Source organism: Muntiacus reevesi, chromosome 1 (assembly GCF_963930625.1).
Source record: "Muntiacus reevesi chromosome 1, mMunRee1.1, whole genome shotgun sequence".
Lineage (NCBI taxonomy): Eukaryota > Metazoa > Chordata > Mammalia > Artiodactyla > Cervidae > Muntiacus > Muntiacus reevesi.
In genome coordinates, this window is record NC_089249.1 from 121,494,932 (window position 1) to 121,514,260 (window position 19,329).

Sequence of the window (19,329 nt, forward strand, 5' to 3'; positions counted from 1 at the left end):
CATCCATACATGACTACTGGAAAAGTCATAGCTTTAACTAGATGGACTTTTGTTGGCAAAGTAATGTCTCTACTTTTTAATATGCTGGCTAGGTTGGTCATAGCCTTCCTTCCAAGGAGCAAGCGTCTTTTAATTTCATGGCTGCAGTCACCATCCGCATTGATTTTGGAGCCCAAGAAAATTAAGTCTGTCATTGTTTCCACTGTTTCCCCATCTATTTGCCATGAAGTGATGGGACCACATGTAGTTTTGGAGTTTAACAAGTTATATACTAGTATTTTTATATTCCAAGATCTATATTAGTTCTTAAGGAAACAAACAAACAAGAAAATTGTCATGAACACCTTCCCTTCTACACGCATGCACACACACACACACACACACACACACACACACACACAAGTACATAATCTAATAGAAAAGATAGTTAAGTAAACATAAAATCAAATGCCATATTAGATGCACTGCACCAGACACAAGAAAAAAGATATCTTTGACAGTTGTTGTATTTCTGGAGTTAAAAAAATCATGATGATGAGGAGACTAGAAACTGAATATTTTGAATATTTTGGAAAGACAGTTTCTAGAACAGATAATACTATGAAATAATTTGAGTCCTTTAGTTTAAGAATTTCATTTATTCTGCATTTTTTACAGAGATAAAAATAATAAAAGGAGGTTATGAAGAGGTGAATTATGAATCAAAGAGAAAATCTTTCTAAACATGAGAGTATTGAAAAATAGAATAGATTTCCTTAGATGTAAGAACTTCCTCATTGCTGGAATTATTCATAAATGAAACAAGAATATTTATGATGAAATGGCTTGGTATAGCAGGTAGTTGCTCAGCATACAGTGTTGCTGAACATCAGAAAATAGGAATTGTATTCCTGGCACTTCATTTTCCTGGTCATTTGACATAGGTGCTGACCTTTTCCTCATAAGAAAAATGGAGACATTTTTCTGTTTCAGAGAGTTGTGATGAGAATTAAATGGGATAAAATAGTTGGTGGTACTTTCAAATTATAACTGCTATGAAATATGAGTTATTATAAATTTATGTTAATTATAAGAAAAATAATAATCACATATATGATTTGTCTCTGTGTGTAGTTCTAGAAGACAAAAATTATTTCCTCTTTCTTCCATATAAGAAAAGAAAAGCTTCAGATTACAAGTGACCATCCCATAGAGACATGGCTGGTCAGTGAGTGGCAGAAGCAGAAGTCGTGACTTCTCCCATAGAGCAAGAAGTGTCTCCCTTGTAGCCACTGCTTTATGATGAAACCGAATTTATGATTGTTTACAGTTCCCCAGGTACTTTGGACTGAAGTCACTCAAGTAATAATAGACTTTGTGTAGACATCTTTCTATAAGTGATATGCTTATGTGATTTTTCACTTAAGGTATTGGATAGAAATAACAAATGTTGGCCAGGTCCACCTTTCTTTAGTAAGCAATACCTTTCTCTAATAAACATTCACAGGACATTTTTTAAAATAGGAGCTTTAAGAAGACACAATGAGAGATTAATGAAGAAGAGCTGAATATCTACTATGAAATGCAGGACAACTATTATTAATTTTGAAGCCAATTACCATCCCTCATTTTTCAGTGACCAGCGAGATGGTCTCTCTGCTCTTGCCTTTTTCATCCACTCTCCTTGTTCTGCACATTCTCTTATTTAAATGTGCTAGTTCTTGATGCCTTGGTGGCACAGGATGAACCAAGCTTTTAATTGTGACAAGGGGTCATACTCTTTACAGGATGTTCTCAGCAGTGATTCACTGTTAAGTTGCATAAATATAGAAGCTTTCTGCCTAAACTATTTGCAACTTACAAACTATTTTGATGTTTATTCCTAACTGCTGGAACATAAATATTTCAAGGAAGGGAAGGTAGGAGATGTGACTCTTTTTGTTCTTTACGAAAACCTCATGCTCTTTCTGGGAATTTTCTGAGACTTCAATGACAGGGTTTTTATGGTTTTCCTTACACTTAAGGGTAGAAATGAATATCTTCTAGGCTGGGTGCTACTCTATATACTCTGTACTATTATTTAAATGTTCCTTCTGTCTTTTCCCATTTCTTACCACCCAAAACGCCATTTACATACACCAATTTACAGAATTGGGGATTAAAAACTCTTTTGCTGCTACAAAATGTTTTCTCAACATAATCTTGCTGTTTAACTATTTGAAGACCACCAAACATGAGTTCATCTTTTATATATTTAATCTCATAAATATACACCAGAAAAATTGAGAAAGTGGTTGCATACAACTAACCCTTTGAAAAATGCTGCCTTTGATTTTCTTTTCCTGCTAAAAGCTCACTAGCTAAGTAGTTTGTGAATATTTCTGTATTCTTTTCATCTGTCAAAATATACAATTTTAAAGCACTTATGAATTTTTTAATCACATGGAGTTTTAATGCTAACTCTGTGCTGGTGTGCAGTAGCATGAGAATTAGGTCAGTGATGAAGTTTTAGCCCCACCTACAATTCAAAATCTCAATAACTTAGGAAAATGCCCTTCTCTAAGAAAATGTGGCAGGACCCTCGATTCCTTTTGTATCTATATCAGTTATATTTATTTAAGGTAGAGCTTATTAATCAATTGGAAAAGAAAATAATAATATATTTTGTAACAATAAATCTAGTCATTGCCTTTGACTTTAGAGTAAAAAAGTGGAAAAAACAAACTTCTTCTATTTCAATTAATGTGGAAGAAAAAGATTAAGAAAGGCACCAAGCTCAACCAATTCTCTTCGTTTCTGAAAGCATTTGACCATAAAGGAAAAGCCCACTTTACTCTGTAGGCGGCAGTGCTATCCATCTGTCACAGTTTTCACTTTCATGCTCAGGGGCCATTACAAGCACTATCCACTTATATTCCATTACAATTGATTGAATATTATACATCAAAAAGTGGAGAGAAAATGTTTAAGATTTTATGAATGCAAGAGAAATGATTAGAGCTCACAAAAGCTTTGAATTCTGAAGCTTGGCTTCTATCTTGTCCTTACATAAGCATCTTTGATCTTCTTTTCACCCGGCTTTTTAGATGACTTTTATGTGGTCTTATAATTGTTTTATTATTTTAGGAGAATTAGTCATGTCTACTTTTTTTTTTTTTTCTTTAGAGGTTATTTTTAAAAGAAAATTTCCACTCCATTACAAGTCAGGGGATTTCTCAGACCAGATAGAATTAACAGTTACTCTTCTCTGTGTTATTTGAAGACCTAGGTTTTAACCTTGGGTCATTCATAAAGTAATTTGAACTTTGACAAAAAATTCATCTGATATGCTTCATTTTTTTTTTTTTTTCTGTTTCTACACCGGGGTACTTGTCATCTCTTTCAGGATTAATGCAGTTAATCAGTTTAGAAGAGTTGAAAACTCTTTTATAAGTATGAGGCCTTATTCATATAAAAATCCAGGTTTCAGGGTTAGATTTATAATAGACACTCTATAATAAGCAAGAAGACGTGGCACAGAGGACACAGTCTTTTCAATTGCATTGTCTTTCCCTGAATAACCACCCCCAACTGTGTCTTCTTGTGCGGGGGCGGGTTGCCGAGGCTGTGCAAACTTTTCCTGTGGGAACCCCTTAAGTATAATCTCTCAACATCGAGGCAGGGTTAGGAAACATCTGGAATCTTGGTTTCTGCACATAAGCCAACCATTGGAAAATTTCCAAATGATATAAGTTTAGTTATTGTGGTTCTACCATCACTGATTTACTATTTGATAAATAAGTTTTGAGCACTTTCTTGAAGACAGACAAGACACTGCTTGACATGCTGGAGATACAGTGACAAGAAAGAAACCAGATCCCGCTACCCTGATCTTGGAAACAGACTCCAAGAGAAATTTTGGTGAGGCAAGTAGCAATCTCCCAGAAAATCAATAATAGGCTCTATTTGTAATACAAAAGGACATTATTTTCCCCCTCACTTATTTTCTTTCCCTCCAGCTGCATACCTGAGCTAGAGTTTTCATTCTATTCTCACTTTTTACTTTTCCTGACTTTTGTGATGTAGTTAGTACCAGCTAGGGTACCCGCATCACATCCATCCTGATTGCTGACATATTTGGTCATGTGCGTTTTGTAGTCCTTTGGTTAATTCATTTAAGGTCCCCCCCCCCCCCCCAAAGCATTAACCATGAAAACAAGTTTGGTAATGGCTCTTAGAAGTGCTATAGTAAGAAAAAACTCTTTAGCTCGATTTAACGAAGGGTTTTCCAAAATTATTTGCTCATGAACTGTGCTTCCCCATTCCCCTAACACTGTCTCTTGATGTTGTCGGAGTATCACTTTATAGAAATTGCTTCATTGAACGATCTTTAAAAACACCTGTTGGCTTCTTTCCTATAATTCTGTCTCATGAGCTTGGTCTTGGTTAAAAAAAAAATTTTTTTTTTTGAAACAAGACCATTTTTCCTCCTTAGGAGTGAGTTTTCAAATTAAAAAAAAATTATAGAGCAGAAGTATAACTATTTGTTTTAATTACTGAAAGTTGAGAATTAAAATGTATCATTTTGTCTTTTAAGATTAGCATATTTATTTGAAATAAATTGAGAACAGAACTAGATAGATCAGTAATCACTATAATATTCTAATATGCTGATGATATGAGGGAAGAAAAAGGTTCATTGTATAAGAAAGCTAGTTGAATAGCAGCTATAGAATTATATACCTAATTGAATCTAATAATATTTCTAAAATTTTTGAAGATACTCCTTGAGATAAAATATTGCTACTTATCACACAAAATAAAGCTCTTGTGGGATATTAAGATGAGGTGTTTAATTTGTGAGTTTATTCCATTTTCTTTTTTTTTTTTTTTAACTCTTCCGAGGAATAATTGACAAATATAATTGTATGTTTGTAAAGTGTACAACATGGCAATTTGATATACATATACATTTTGAAATGATTACCAAGATCAAGATAATTAGCATAACTTTTGTGGTGAGATACTTGAGATGTAATCTCAGAAACTTTCAGGTAGACAGCACAGTATCTCTAACTATAGCAATCATTTTGCATGTTAGCACCTCAGACCTTATTTTTCTTATTGCATAAAATTTGTTCCCTTTGATCTATATCTCCTCTTTTCTCCCTCCTCCCAGTCCTGGCAACCACCATTCTAGTTTCTGATTTTATGAAATCAGCTTCTTCTATTTTAGATTCCACATATAAGTGATACCATACAATATTTGTCTTTCTTTGTCTGGCTTATTTCATTTGGTATAATGATGCCCTCAGGTTCACTATGTTGTTTATAAATGGCAGAATTTCTTTTTTATGGCTGAATAGTATTTCTTTGTATATATGCTCCATTTTCTTCATCCATTTATTCACTGAAGGATATTTATTTTTCATTCATCTATTTTTTTTTTTCTCATTTGCTTTAAAAAAATTCTATAAAAATTTCCTAATCAGATTTTCAATTCAGTGAGGTTTTTACACAGTATTGTGAATAGGTTTTACTCAAGTCTTTTCTGGTGTGTGGTTTGTTTTCTAACAAAAAACTGCTTGCAAAAATGTGAGACTTTTGATGAAATCTATTCTCTCAATAGTAGATGAGGAGGCAGTCCTCCACAGGAACTGGCATCCAAGTCCTACTTATCCCTTACTCTTCCTTAACACTGCTTTTCCTCCAGTTCTGCCTTTCTTGGGACCTTTTAATTTTCACTCTAGACATCTCTGTGGGAAATCTAGCTTCCCATGACTTCAAGTGATATTTACTTAGGATGGACTCTAAAAAGTGTATCTATAAATAAGATGTTTCCCTTGAGCTTAAGGTCTAAATATCCACCTGGGCATGACCCTTCCCTGTGCCACAATCAGCTCAATCACAACATATTGAAATCGAATCCTTCACATGTAACCTTAACCCACCCTAAAATTAAGCAAGCAATATAGACCAGACTTTATCTCTTTCACTTTGTCTTTCATAGTTCTACCCCTGCATGTACAATGTTTCAATTCTTATTTGTTCAGTAACAGTCTTCCTTTATTTTGTCTTAACCTTCTCAAGAGTGGTGATTTTAAAGATATCTTTTTATTCTTTCTTATCCTTATGAATATAGTTTTCTCCTCAGAACATAGCATAAGACCTGGTACATAGAAGGTTCTTGATGTATATTTGCACTGAGTGGGTGAGTCCAAGCAAAGAGATGAAACCATATTGTATGGAAGGTGCAACACTGTGGGCTGGGGATGGTATTATCATGAGGAGCTATATCTCCAAATAAGGAGTCTCCAAATCCAGAGGAAAATGTTGGATCTTAGTTATATTATAAAAGTGGATGCCAGTGAGGTTGATAGTCTACCACCAAATATGAGTCAGGCTGCTATAATGAACTTGCCAGAGAGTTTTGCCTTTCCTGACCTTGGCTTCTATTAGTGTTTATTAACCCTGTGTAACGACCTTCTCTCTTAGAGACAGACTTCATAGAGGGCAGAAATCCCAGCACAGTTATTTTTTGTGTCCATGGCTCCTTGGCTTAATGCCTAGAACATAGTAAACACTCAGTAAATAATATTAGGTGAGTAAATGGCTTCATTAGTAGAACTTCTTGAGTCTCACATTTCTGATATATAACATAGCGTTCATAATAGCCACCTCAGTGGCTATTTAATGATGAGATGGGAACGTGTAAGTAAAACAACAATTGTGATGCTTGAATGGAAAGTGAGAGAAACATATGTCACTTTCTTCAAATGTTTGTCACTCTAAGACCAGAATTTTTTCCCAGAGTTTGGAAGAAAATAAAGGAAAAACAAAAGGAAGAAGGGAATGATCATATGTTTTGAAGGCATGCCAAATATCTGTGCCTTCATATGTTTGTTTCAGGTACTCTTCTCTACATCGCGAAGGACATAAGCCATTTTCCAGACAAGAAAACTGATGCTTCATGAAATTAAGTGACCAGGACAAAATCAAATACTATAGTTAAAAGTAGTAGCAGTAGGGTTGAAAACTATAGCTTCTGACACTGACTCATGATCTCTTTTCACTGTAAGGAGAAGGAATATAAATATCTCTGAGGATAGTGTGTATATGGGTTTATTCATGGAGAGTCTGAAGGAGAATGTTTGGCTTTATGTAAGATAAGCTGATTATACTAACTGCAAAAACTTTCAACCACAACCAAGACTTTTCAAAGAAGTTAATATTAATTAATACTTGATAAATATCCTCCTTGCAACTTGTTTTTAAATGTTGCTATACTCCCAGGTTGGTTCAGTAGTAAAAAAATCTGTCTGCAAGTAGCACACACAGGATAGAGGAGCCTGGTGGGCTATAGACTGTGGGGTCACAAAGAGTGAGACACAACTAAAAAACCAACCACACTACTTCCAGTTATCCCACTGAGCTTTAAAAAATATATCTTTTTAATATTAATCACTAGAAGAAAAGACTATTATGAAGAAGTAGTGTCAATATGTAAAATCCCTGCTCTTGGGATCTGTGCCTGGAGACTAGCATATTTTTCCCAAATTAAGGAGAATTTTCATTCTATTTCCTTGTATGTGATCAACCTCATTTTTGTGGATGATGGAAATTTGATCTTTAGTTATTTTCATTCTTGCTCTTGTTTTCCCTTCTCCATTTCAGACTTGCTCTCAGGTCTTTCAAGTCTTTCTTCTTGATTTCATTCTTCTGCACTAACAAATTCAGCAGAGCAGCTTAGAAACTCTCTGGGAGCCCAAAACCAACATATTTAAATTTAAATGTTTACTGCAGCATAGAGATTATAGTTACATCCAAGCTCAAAGATGACAGGGATGCTACATTCAAAATATCTGAAGGGACGCTTAAGGGGATTTTAATGTATTGCCTTTCTTCACATATGTCGAAAAGAATTAAACCTATGTAATGTCCCAGGTTAAACTGCATGATGGACTAGTACTGTTAGCATATGAAACAGAGTCATATTTGATATTTTACAGCCTAAATGCCCATACTGTCACGCATGAGGTTTTCTTGAATGCTCCGATGAATAATAATTTAACCATGTATTATCTAGACCCAAGAAACAACCTTTTCCTTACTAATTCTTAGAGGAGACTTAGGTTCTCATGTGGTAAAACTACGTCGTATGTCTTTGGATGAATGAAATATGAGTATTTAGCATTTTGAAGGGCAATTAAAACCTTAAAAGAAACATATATCATTCTCTTAGAGGATAAAATTAGCAATGAAAGTATTAAATTTCCTAAAAATGCTTATGTGGGGTATGTTTTTTATTATCTTAATGTAGTTTGAAAATAAGAAGTGGTTTGGGGTAGCATAAATGTAAAATTATATTGAGTATGTAATCAATAATAAATCATCAACAGTCACAAAAATATTGTTGAATGCATGTCATGATGTAGACAAGGTCTCTGTTTCATTTAAGGATGGAAATAAGCATTGCTTAAATAGCACAACCAACTGTAAGCCCCATGAAAGAAAGATTGATTTTTTTCATCATCTCACTCAGTTTATAGCCCCACAGTAACTTGGATTTTGGGGTAGAGTTTAAAAGCCTGAGTTTCGAGAGCTAGATTGTCCATTTAAAAACACGCTCTTCCAGTTAATGACAGCATGATCTTAGGAGAGTTAACTTGCTTAACTTTCTTGTGCTTCCATTTTCTTCAGTGCTATTGGGAGATTGTAAGGATTGGAAGTGAGAAATAGATTTATGGGACTAGACTTGATAGACAGAGTGCCTGATGAACAACGGACAGAGGTTCGTGACATTGTACAGGAGACAGGGACCTAGGCTATCCCCAAGAAAAAGAAAGGTAAAACAGCAAAATGGCTGTCTGAAGAGGCCTTACAAATAGCTATGAAAAGAAGAGAAGTGAAAAGCAAGTGAAAAAGGAAAGATATACCCATTTGAATGCAGAGTTCCAAAGAAGAGCAAGGAGAAAGAGGAAAGCTTCCCCAGTGATCAATGCAAAGAAATAGAGGAAAACAATAGAATGGGAAAGACTAGGGATCTCTTCAAGAAAATTAGAGATATCAAGGGAATATTTCGTGCAAAGATGGGTTCGATAAAGGACAGAAATGGTATGGATTTAACAGAAGCAGAAGATATTAAGAAGAGATGGCAAGAATACACAGAAGAACTATACAAAAAAGATCTTCATGACCCAGATAATCATGATGGTGGATCACTCATCTAGAGCCAGACATCCTGGAATGCAAAGTCAAGGGAGCCTTAGGAAGCATCACTACAAACAAAGCTAGTGGCTGTGATGGAATTTCAGTTGAGCAAAAATCCTAAAAGATGATGCTATGAAAGTGTTGCACTCAATATGTCAACAACTTTGGAAAACTCAGCAGTGGCCAAAAGACTGGAAAAGGTCAGTTTTCATTCCAATCCCAAAGAAAGGCAATGCCAAAGAATGCTCAAACTACCACACGATTGAACTCATCTCACACACTAGTAGAGCAATGCTCAAAATTCTCCAGGCCAGGCTTCAGCAATATATGAACCATGAACTTCGAGATGTTCAAGCTGGTTTTAGAAAAGGCAGAGGAACAAGAGATCAAATTGCCAATGTCCACTGGATCATCAAAAAAAGCAGAGTTCCAGAAAAGCATCTATTTCTGCTTTATTAACTAGGCCATAGCCTTTGACTGTGTGGATCACAATAAACTGTGGAAAATTCTGAAAGAGTTGGGAATACCAGACTACCTGACCTGCCTCTTGAGAAACCTGTATGCAGGTCAGGAAGCAACAGTTAGAAGTGGACATGGAAGAACAGACTGGTTCCAAACAGGAAAAGGAGTACATCAAGGCTGTATATTGCCATCCTGTTTATTTAACTTATATGCAGAGTACATCATGAGAAATACTGGACTGGATGAAGCACGAGCTGGAATCAAGGTTTCCGAGAGAAATATCAATAACCTCAGATATGCAGATGACACCACCATTAAGGCAGAAAGTGAAGAAGAACTAAAGAGCCTCTTGATGAAAGTGAAAGAGGAGAGTGAAAAGTTGGCTTAAAGCTTAACATTCAGAAAACTAAGATCATGGCATCTGGTCCCATCACTTCATGGCAAATAGATGGGGAAACAGTGGCTGACTTTATTTATTGGGGCTCCAAAATCACTGCAGATGGTGACTGCAGCCATGAAATTAAAAGACTATTGCTCCTTGGAAGAAAAGCTATGACCAACCTAGATAGCATATTAAAGAGTAGAGACATTACTTTGCCAACAAAGTTACATCTCGTCAAGTACTACTGGTTTTTCCAGTGGTCATTTATGGATGTGAAAGTTGGACTATAAAGAAAGCTGAGCACCAAAGAATCGATGCTTTTGAAGTGTGGTGTTGGAGAAGACTCTTGAGAGTCCCTTGGACTGAAAGTTAATCCAACCAGTCCATCCTAGAGGAGATCAGTCCTGAGTGTTCATTGGAAGGACTGATGTTGAAGCTGAAACTGCAATACTTTGGCCACCTGCTGGGAAGAGCTGACTCATTTGAAAAAACCCTGATACTGGGAAAGATTGAAGGCAGGAGGAGAAGGGGACGACAGAGGATGAGATGGCCGGATGGCATCACCAACTCAATGGAGGTGAGTTTGAGTAAACTCCGGGAGTTGGTGTTGGACAGGGAGGCCTGACATGCTGTGGTCCATGGGGTCGCGAAGAGTCGGACATGACTGAGTGACTGAATTGAACTGAACTGAACTGAGTAGTACCTAGTTCCTCTGCAGATTAAAAAAGGTAATATATTCAGTGCTTATAACAGTGCTCTACACATAATAAGGCTTGTATAAATGTTCACTGATACTGTTGATGTATCTACTGTTGTCATAATCTTTAATATTTTGACACAATGTCTTGCAATTAACTGATGGCAAAAAATGATGAAAAATAGATTGATGAATTGAACCCAAAGTCCATTGTTGTTTTTTTTCTCTTCAAAAACAACCCAAAAAGAACAAAAAGAAAGAAGCACTCCCACTGCAAAAGTAGTTAATAAACCATTCTTGTTCTCTTTGTCACCAAATAGTCTGGTGAGAAGAGAAATGCTGTCATCCCCTGTCTCATTCTAGCTCTATTCCAGCTTGAACAAGGGGAAGATGTGGCTGGTGGGCTATCAGCAACCTTGCCCTCACTACAGTCCAAAGACTGAGGCGTAGGGACCATAATCGATCATCCAGCCACCTCTCAAAATTTGCCTTTTCTTTCTTTTCCTCCTGATGTCTGTATTTCTTGAACCATTTATCAGTTAAGTTGCCTTTAGTAGTAAATAAGACAATGTCAAACTTAAACTGGCTAAAACTACATAGATATTTATTGGCCTTTCAACAAGGAGTCTAAAGAGCATGTAATTCAAGGTGGGCATCTTCTGGTGATGAATCGTCTTTCCTTGCAGTTCCCTTGGCTCTGCCCTTTCCAGAGTGCTGGCCTTATCCTAAGTTGGTAGACAATTTCTGACCTCGTATGCCCAGGGCAAGATACAGAAAAACAGTATAGTCTCCTTCTGAGTTTGTCACTTAGTAGTGAGAAAATATTTCCCAGATTCCCCCCAAATTCCCCTTTGCATTTGACTGGCCTGAACAATTCTTCTGGCTAAGGGATGAGATCTTGAGGGATGCCCATTATTGCTTTAGACTAAGGGTGGTTTTCCATATAATGTGATCCTGTGCTGTGCTTAGTCACTTAGCATGTCCAACTCTTTGGGACCCCATGGACTGTAGCCCCACAGGCTTCTCTGTCTATGGGGATTCTCCAGATAAGAATACTGGAGTGAGTAGCCTACCCTTCTCCAGAGGATCTTTCCAACCCAGGAATCAAACTGGGGTCTCCTGTGATGCGGGCGGATTCTTTACCAGCTGAACTACCAGGGAAGCCCCATTTGGCCTGGTTTGTATGCTAAAGTAGTGCTTCCCAGGCGGCGCTAGTGGTAAAGAACCTGCCTGCCATGGCAGGAGGCATAAGACAAGTGGGTTCGATCCCTGGGTCGGGAAGATCCCCTGGAGAAGGAAATGGAAGTCCACTCCAGAATTCCTGCCTGGAGAATCTTGTGGACAGAGGAATTTGGTGGGCTACAGCTCACGGGGTCTCAAAGAGTTGCACACGACTTAACTTAGCACGCAAGGTACCTGAAACTGCTAGATTGTGTGCATTGGATATTAAACGGTCTAAGAGGAAACTGGAGCTAAAACTGCAATACCTTGGCCACCTGATGTGAAGAACTGATTCATTTGAAAAGACCCTGATGCTGGGAAAGATTGAAGGTGGGAGGAGGAGACGACAGAGGATGAGATGGCTGGATGGCATCACTGACTCAATGGACATGAGTTTGAGCAAGCTCTGGGAGATGGTGAAGGACAAGGAAGCCTGGTGTGCTGCAGTCCATGGGGTCACAAGGAGTCAGACATGTCTGACTGAGTCAACTGAACTGAACTGAACTGAAAGGAAACTACAATTCATCCATTGCCATGTATCTTCAGAAACTTAAAGCAGATCTCCATTTGAGGAAGTGAGATGTTTCTCACTTGTGGTATTTCCTCAAAAGGATTCCCTGGAACTCTCCCTAATTTGGGTCCGCCTTGAGCTAAACTGAACATATATCTTGGATTTAGCAACTGATTTTGAGCAGGATTGTTGGCTTTATTTCAGAAGTAGTGTTCAACATCTATCTTGAAACACTTGGCTAGATGTTCCATTAGATTAAAAAGACTGAACACAGTTTTTCTGATTCCTTGGGTTTGGTTTCCTGAGGATTTCTGTATCTTCTTTATTTCCACTTTAATCCTTAGAGTTGCCCATATATTATAGTTCTTTTTCATTTTTACTTTCTCTCACTGCTACATTTTCCTATTAGTCCCAAAACTACTCTATAATTTATACCAGACATTCTAACTTATCCTGTGAACTCACACTGGTTTATCATCAATAATAGGTTTATATTATCAGGTTTAATAAAACATTGGGTGTACCTGTCTTTAATAATTTTGGAGATGGAAACTGCAAGATTTTTGTTGCCAGATAAATTGTTAGGCATTAGTTACACAATTATGAAGTAAATATGTGTGATTATTGAAATGTACACGCATACATAAAACTAACAACAACAACAGCAACCACAACAAAAAACAGATATGGACCCTGAGCCTCCAGGAGCTCACCGTTTAACAGGTCGTCAGACCTTAAACAAGAAAACACACTGATTCATGTATGGTAGAAACCAACACAATATTGTAAAGCAATTATTCTCCAATTAAAATACTTTAAAAATTCATAATGTAATGATAAATTCAAAAAAGAAAAAGAAAACACACACACATACACATAAGCTTCAGTAAATCCTAAGAAGGAAAAGAATAGGATACTATAATAGAAACTAGAAAGAGGTGGGTGATAAATTTAGACTGGATTGCCAGGGAAGGTCCCTCTGGGAACTGACATTTACAGTGACATGTGAAGGATGAAAGGAAGATTGACTATGAAGAGAAGAGGAAAGAACCTTGAAGTTGGAAGATACAGCATGTATGATTATTAGCAAAGGCATCTTCTGGGGCTGAATGAGTGTGGTCCACGAGATAAGAATAAAGAGGTTAGCAGGGCCAGATCTTTAGGAACTTGGAAGTGAGTTAAGGACAGTGGGTTTATTACCAGGAAATAGGAAATGTCTGAAGGGTTATGAGCCATACAGTGACATCCTCAATGTTAAAAAATTTAAAAGCTCACTATAGATGTTTTCTAGAAAACAAAATAGAGAGGGTACAAACAGAAGAGACAACTTGTTTGGCAAGAGGAAACTCTTCTCAAATTTCAAGCCAGAAAAAACAATATAGCAACTAGAGTGGTAAGAGTGAGGAAGAAAAGAAAAAAGTGAATTAATGATATACATGGGAGGCAATAATGACTCACAACTGGATGATTCCAAATAGACCTTGAAGAAAAAGAAATAAAGAAGGACTCCTGCATTACTGACGTGAATGACTATGGGGGAGATAGTTCCCCCAAGATGAGAAAATTGAGTGAGAGAAAGGTGTGGAGATTGTTTGAGTTTGGTGTTAATCAAGTGTAATCCAAGGATAGCTGTCAAGAGAGCACTCAGACATAAAGTTGGGTGCTCAAAAGAGGAATCTTAGATAGAATTTGGGGAACTATAAGCAAATAGGTGGTATTTAAAGCTGTGAAACTGGATGAGGTCGATTAGAGATAGGAGGGAACAGAGAAGAGATGGGAAGATGAGAGAAGGGAGAACTCTGGGAAGCCCCTTCATTTACAGGTCAAGTCCAGGCAATGATGCTGAGGAAAGAGTGAGGAGGTGCAGTTACAGGGTGGTGGGGATGGGTCTAAGAGAGTATGACATCATGGAAGATGATAATGCAGGAAAAGAGGAATGAAATATCCTGAGTGATTTAAATGACACAGCATGCACATATGAGAAGTCTAGTAAGGTGAGAATTAAAGATAATTTTGAGACTCATTATGTTGTAAGTCATTTGTGGTTTAACCAAAACAATTTTATTGGGTAGTAAGGAAGACGTCAATTGAATTGTTGAAAGGTGATAGGTAAGAAAAAATTGGAGGCATTGATTGTAGATAGCATTTGTGTTTATGGAAATCACTTTTTCTTATTCTAGGAGAAAAATGGTTAATAGTAATGTGATTAAAATCATGCTGGAGAAAGCAGTGATTATTAAATCATACAATCATGTGATGAGTTCTAAATCTTTTTTCCATTAGGGACTCTGTTCTGTCCTGTTGTCTCACATTCCTCCTCCAACAAAAAAGATAAACATCAGAGTTACCATATGGTGAGAAGAAGCAGGCAGATAGAAAGATGCTTATAAAAACAAAATAAAACCCTGGAGAGACAATATGAGTGAAAAGGAAAGAGGCAGATGAATAAGCTTACAGAGAAGAATTAGCCCTTAGCCTCTGCACAATCAATAAATGTTGCTTGGTTATTGACAAGAAAGGAGGCTCAGAGAGCAAAAGAATCATATGGGTGGTTTGCATTCCTATGTGCTCACTTGCTAAGCCAGGTCCGACTCTGTGCGATTCTGTGCACTGTAGCCTTCTAGGCTCCTCTATCCATGGGATTCTCAAGGCATGAATACTGGAGTGGGTTGCCATGCCCTCCTCCAGGGGATCTTCCCGACCCAAGGATCAGACCCATGTCTTTTGCATCTCATGCATGGGCAGGCAGTTTCTTTACCACTAGCGCCACCTGTAAAGCCCACATGGATGATGGGATAGAGGCCTTTCTTTAAAACAACTACTGCTGCCACCACCAAGCAGCTATTCGAGTCCATAGCTCAGAACTTTCTGATCCCCTTACAGCTCTCCTTGGGGGTCCAAGCTCACACCCAACTGCAGTCTTAGAAGAGATGCCATATGTGATTTATATTGTATTGAGCAAGAAATTGTTCAATCACTGAGAAGGCCAAAAGAAAACTTTGCCTATGCAATGTGTAAATGGAGTTTATACTCTACTCTCTCCACACCCTGGGCTTTGGTGATCCTCCAAGCTGGATAGTAATATGTGGTCAGAGTTGTAGCCATTCCAGCTAAAGGAGGAAACCATATTTTAAAGATTTAAAAGGAACTATTCTCTCATCTTCTCAGGGGGATTCAGTTTAAAATATTTAAGATTAGGATAGACTCTGATGGTATGCTAAATTCACCCATTCACATCTATTGAAAATACTTTTCTTATATAGGCACAGTCTGAGATACTAATACTTCTATGTCCTGTTGAAGAAACCTCTATACTTCCTATTTAAATCATGTAATAACAAGTTTTCCTGTCACCCCCAAGGAACTGAAATATTAAGCAAATTAACTTCACTTTTAAAAACAAAGATATTGGTTTATTAATCACGTAAGTGTGTCCTGGATAGGGGCAAGTATATAAAACATATATCTCTACATCTGGGCTTCCTTCTGGCTCAAAAGTGAAGAATCCACCTGACATTGCAGGAGATGCAGGTTTCAGTCCTGGGTCAGGAAGATCCCCTGAAGAAAGAAATGGCAACCCACTCCAGTATTCTTGCCTGGACAATCCCATAGACAGAGGAGGAGCCTAGCTGGCTACAGCCCAGGGGTTGACAAAAGAGTTGGACACGACTTAGCAACTAAACAACAATCTCAACATCAAGGATTCAATCAGTTTCATTAGTAACCAGGCGTCTTGCTTAGGAAGGATGGACTTGGTGGGCTGCTTCTTTCTGGTTGTGGAAAAGGACAGTTAGCCACTTAGCCGCACAAGAGGATATATTTCTAAAGATAGAACAATGCCTGTCCTCTGGGTAGGGTTGTTTATTTTGATACTTGAGAGAAATGACAACAGTAAATATATATCTGTTGTCAACACTAATATGACAACACGAATAGTGTTTCATGCATTACTAAAATATCACCAGCAACATTGATATTTTGTAACAAGATGTCCAGAATTTATCAAATAAAAAAACATTGAAAATAAATGTGTTACATCTTCACATTAACATTTTATAAACATTTCATAAACATTTCACTACATGAATCTGCCATTACTTGGTGGAGGAGGACCTGAGTGAGATGCAGAGGGTCGGGGGCCTGTAGGAGATGAGTGAAAAAGACGCTGGATGAGGTTGAGCTGAGGATGTCAAGAGTTGTGAGGGGGTGACTAGAAGGCAGAGAAGCATAAGGGTGAGAACACAGAAAAACAGTCAGAAAAGGTGAACAAAACTGCTGATGAATGCCTGAAACAGCAGTGTTAAATGTAAGAAAATACTACCAGTTTGATTCCTAAAAGCAATACTATGTATTGAAGATTAGTATTACATTTAAGAAAAAAGTCAGGAGAAACACTGGTGAACATTTGCCTTTTGCTTTCTTTTCTTCAAGATTCATAGAAGACCACCCAGAAAATTTCTTTTGAGTCATAGTCTATAATTGCTAGGTTTCATCTTTACTTATTGCTTCTGACAAATAAAAACATATGTAACATGCTCTCATTTCAATGCTAGCATTCAGCACTAATGATTTAATTACCAAGGCATGCAATCTATGTACACATTTATTCTATTCATTTCCTGCATTAAGTCAATCTTCCATGGCCCAGGCTTATTTGGAAAGTGACAGTGAAAGGCAAGGAACTAATTCAAAACACAGAAAGTTTCATCTGGGAGAGTTGAACCAAGTAGAGAACAAAAGTTGAGAAAGATGTGATTAATTCACTCCATGTACATTTGCGGAACACTATCCTGAACATGAGGAAAACAAATATAAATAAGGGCAGTTTTTGGCATCAAGGAACTTACCGTTTCATAGGGTGTACAGTGACTATTGTAAACAATTAAATCAGGTGTGATAAGTGGTAGGAAAAGAGTGAGAACAGAGAGCTATGGAAACAGGGAGGAGTTTTATTTAAGACGGTTGAGAAGAGGGGAGAAGCCAAGGAAAGAGCAGAAAGGATGAATCACGAGCAGGGTCAGAAGGGTGAGAATATTCTAGGCACACAGCTGAGAGAGTCAATCCCTAGGTAGGTTGATAAGTAGTCTGGGATCCCCAAGGAGGAGAGGGGGTCTGGAGTTCTCAAGGAGAAGAAAAGGACAAAGGCTTTTTTCTACATTGCTTTGTTTTAGTCAATATAACAGTGTATCCTTATTCTGCTTGAGGACATGTTTCTCCTTAAGAACCTTCTGACTAAACCTGTCATCTTAAAATGTACATTGTGGGAGTGAGTCTGGTAGGACCTTTCTATTGTTAGTTCTAATCTTGTTAATTTAAGATGTATGTTGTGGGAGTGGATTTGGTAAATGCACATAAGGCCTTGGTAAGACTGGTTGGGGGGGGGCACTCTCCACCCCCCTTCTGATGTCTATGTCAGAAGCTTCCTCTGTCCCTTTTTTCACTTTAATAAAACTCTGCTACACAAAAGCTCTTGAGTGATCAAGCCTGGTCCCTGGTCCCAAAGCTAAATCTTCTTCTTCGGAGATCACGAATCCAACATCAATCACTGTAAGCTATCAGAGCCATGGGCAGTGGCTTGAAGTTGAAGAGAACAAGACAGGTTCAGAGAAGCAAGCTTAGATGTTCACAAGACAAGATTAGGCATGGGATCTGATTCAGGCAACAGCAGTGAGGTGGGTATGGAAAGGAAAGTAAGAGCAAGACCATTATGAGCCTTTTTGTGGGGGAGGGAAAGGTTGGACTTTAATTGAAAACCATGCAGAATCACTGGACAAAAATAAAAGGAGATTCATGTAAACATAATTGCATTCTAGAAATTGTCTCCAACTATATTAAGAAGAGGGCTTCCCTGGTGGTAAAGAATCCGACTGCAATTAAGGAGACCTAGGTTTGATCTCTGAGTTGGGAAGATCCCCTGGAGGAGGGAATGGCAACTCATTTCAGTACTCTCATCTGGAGAATTCCATGGACAGAGGAGCCTGGTAGACTACTGTCTATGTAGTTGCAAAGAGTTGGACACTACTGAGTGATTAATACACACACATATTAAGGAGAATAGAACAGAGTAAGTGAGTTGAGGGGAGTTAGAATGACATTGTAGTACTAGAAGAAAAAATAAAATTAAGAAGTTAGAGTTAAAACAACTCAATATTGTGGGGAAGGAAGTAGACTCAGATTTCTGGTGTACCAGTGCTTGGAAAAGAGCTATTTCTTGAGCTAAGACACAATAATTCCTTCAATTAAAATTCACCATATACCTGGCACTATTCTGGGTGCTAGGGACAGAGCAATAAGAACAAGTTCTTTAGCTCATGAATCTTCAGCACCAGCAATGAAAGTGGAATAACATTTGGTGGCAGGGAGGAAGCTCATTAGTTTCCTCTTGACACAATGAGGGAGGTGTGTGGGAAAGCAACCAGGTAAGGCTTAGAAGGGAGGTGAGGATGGTGGTGGGAGACCCTGACAGAGTAAACAGCACAGAAGAGGTTCTTGAGAACGTGAGAGTGAACTGGAACACTCATGGGAATGGGTGAAGCGGGGCCCATGGAAGAATATCAGAAAGTTAGTAAAAATCCCACTGCACTGTGTGTGCTAAGTCATTTTAATCATGCCCAACTCTTTGAGACCTCATGGACTCTAGCCCACCAGGCTCCTCTGTCCATGAGATTCTCTAGCTAAGAATACTGGAGTGGGTTGCCATGCCATCCTCCAGGGGATCTTTCAGACTCAGGGATCAAACCCAAGTCTCTTGTGTCTCCCTCATTGGCAGGCAAGTTCTTTACCACTAGTGCCACCTGGGAAACCCCCAAATTCTGGACATTAAATGTAAAAATCATTCCATTTGTTTGTTTTAATGTATGTTTTCAAAGTAGTTAGCAATCAATGTCT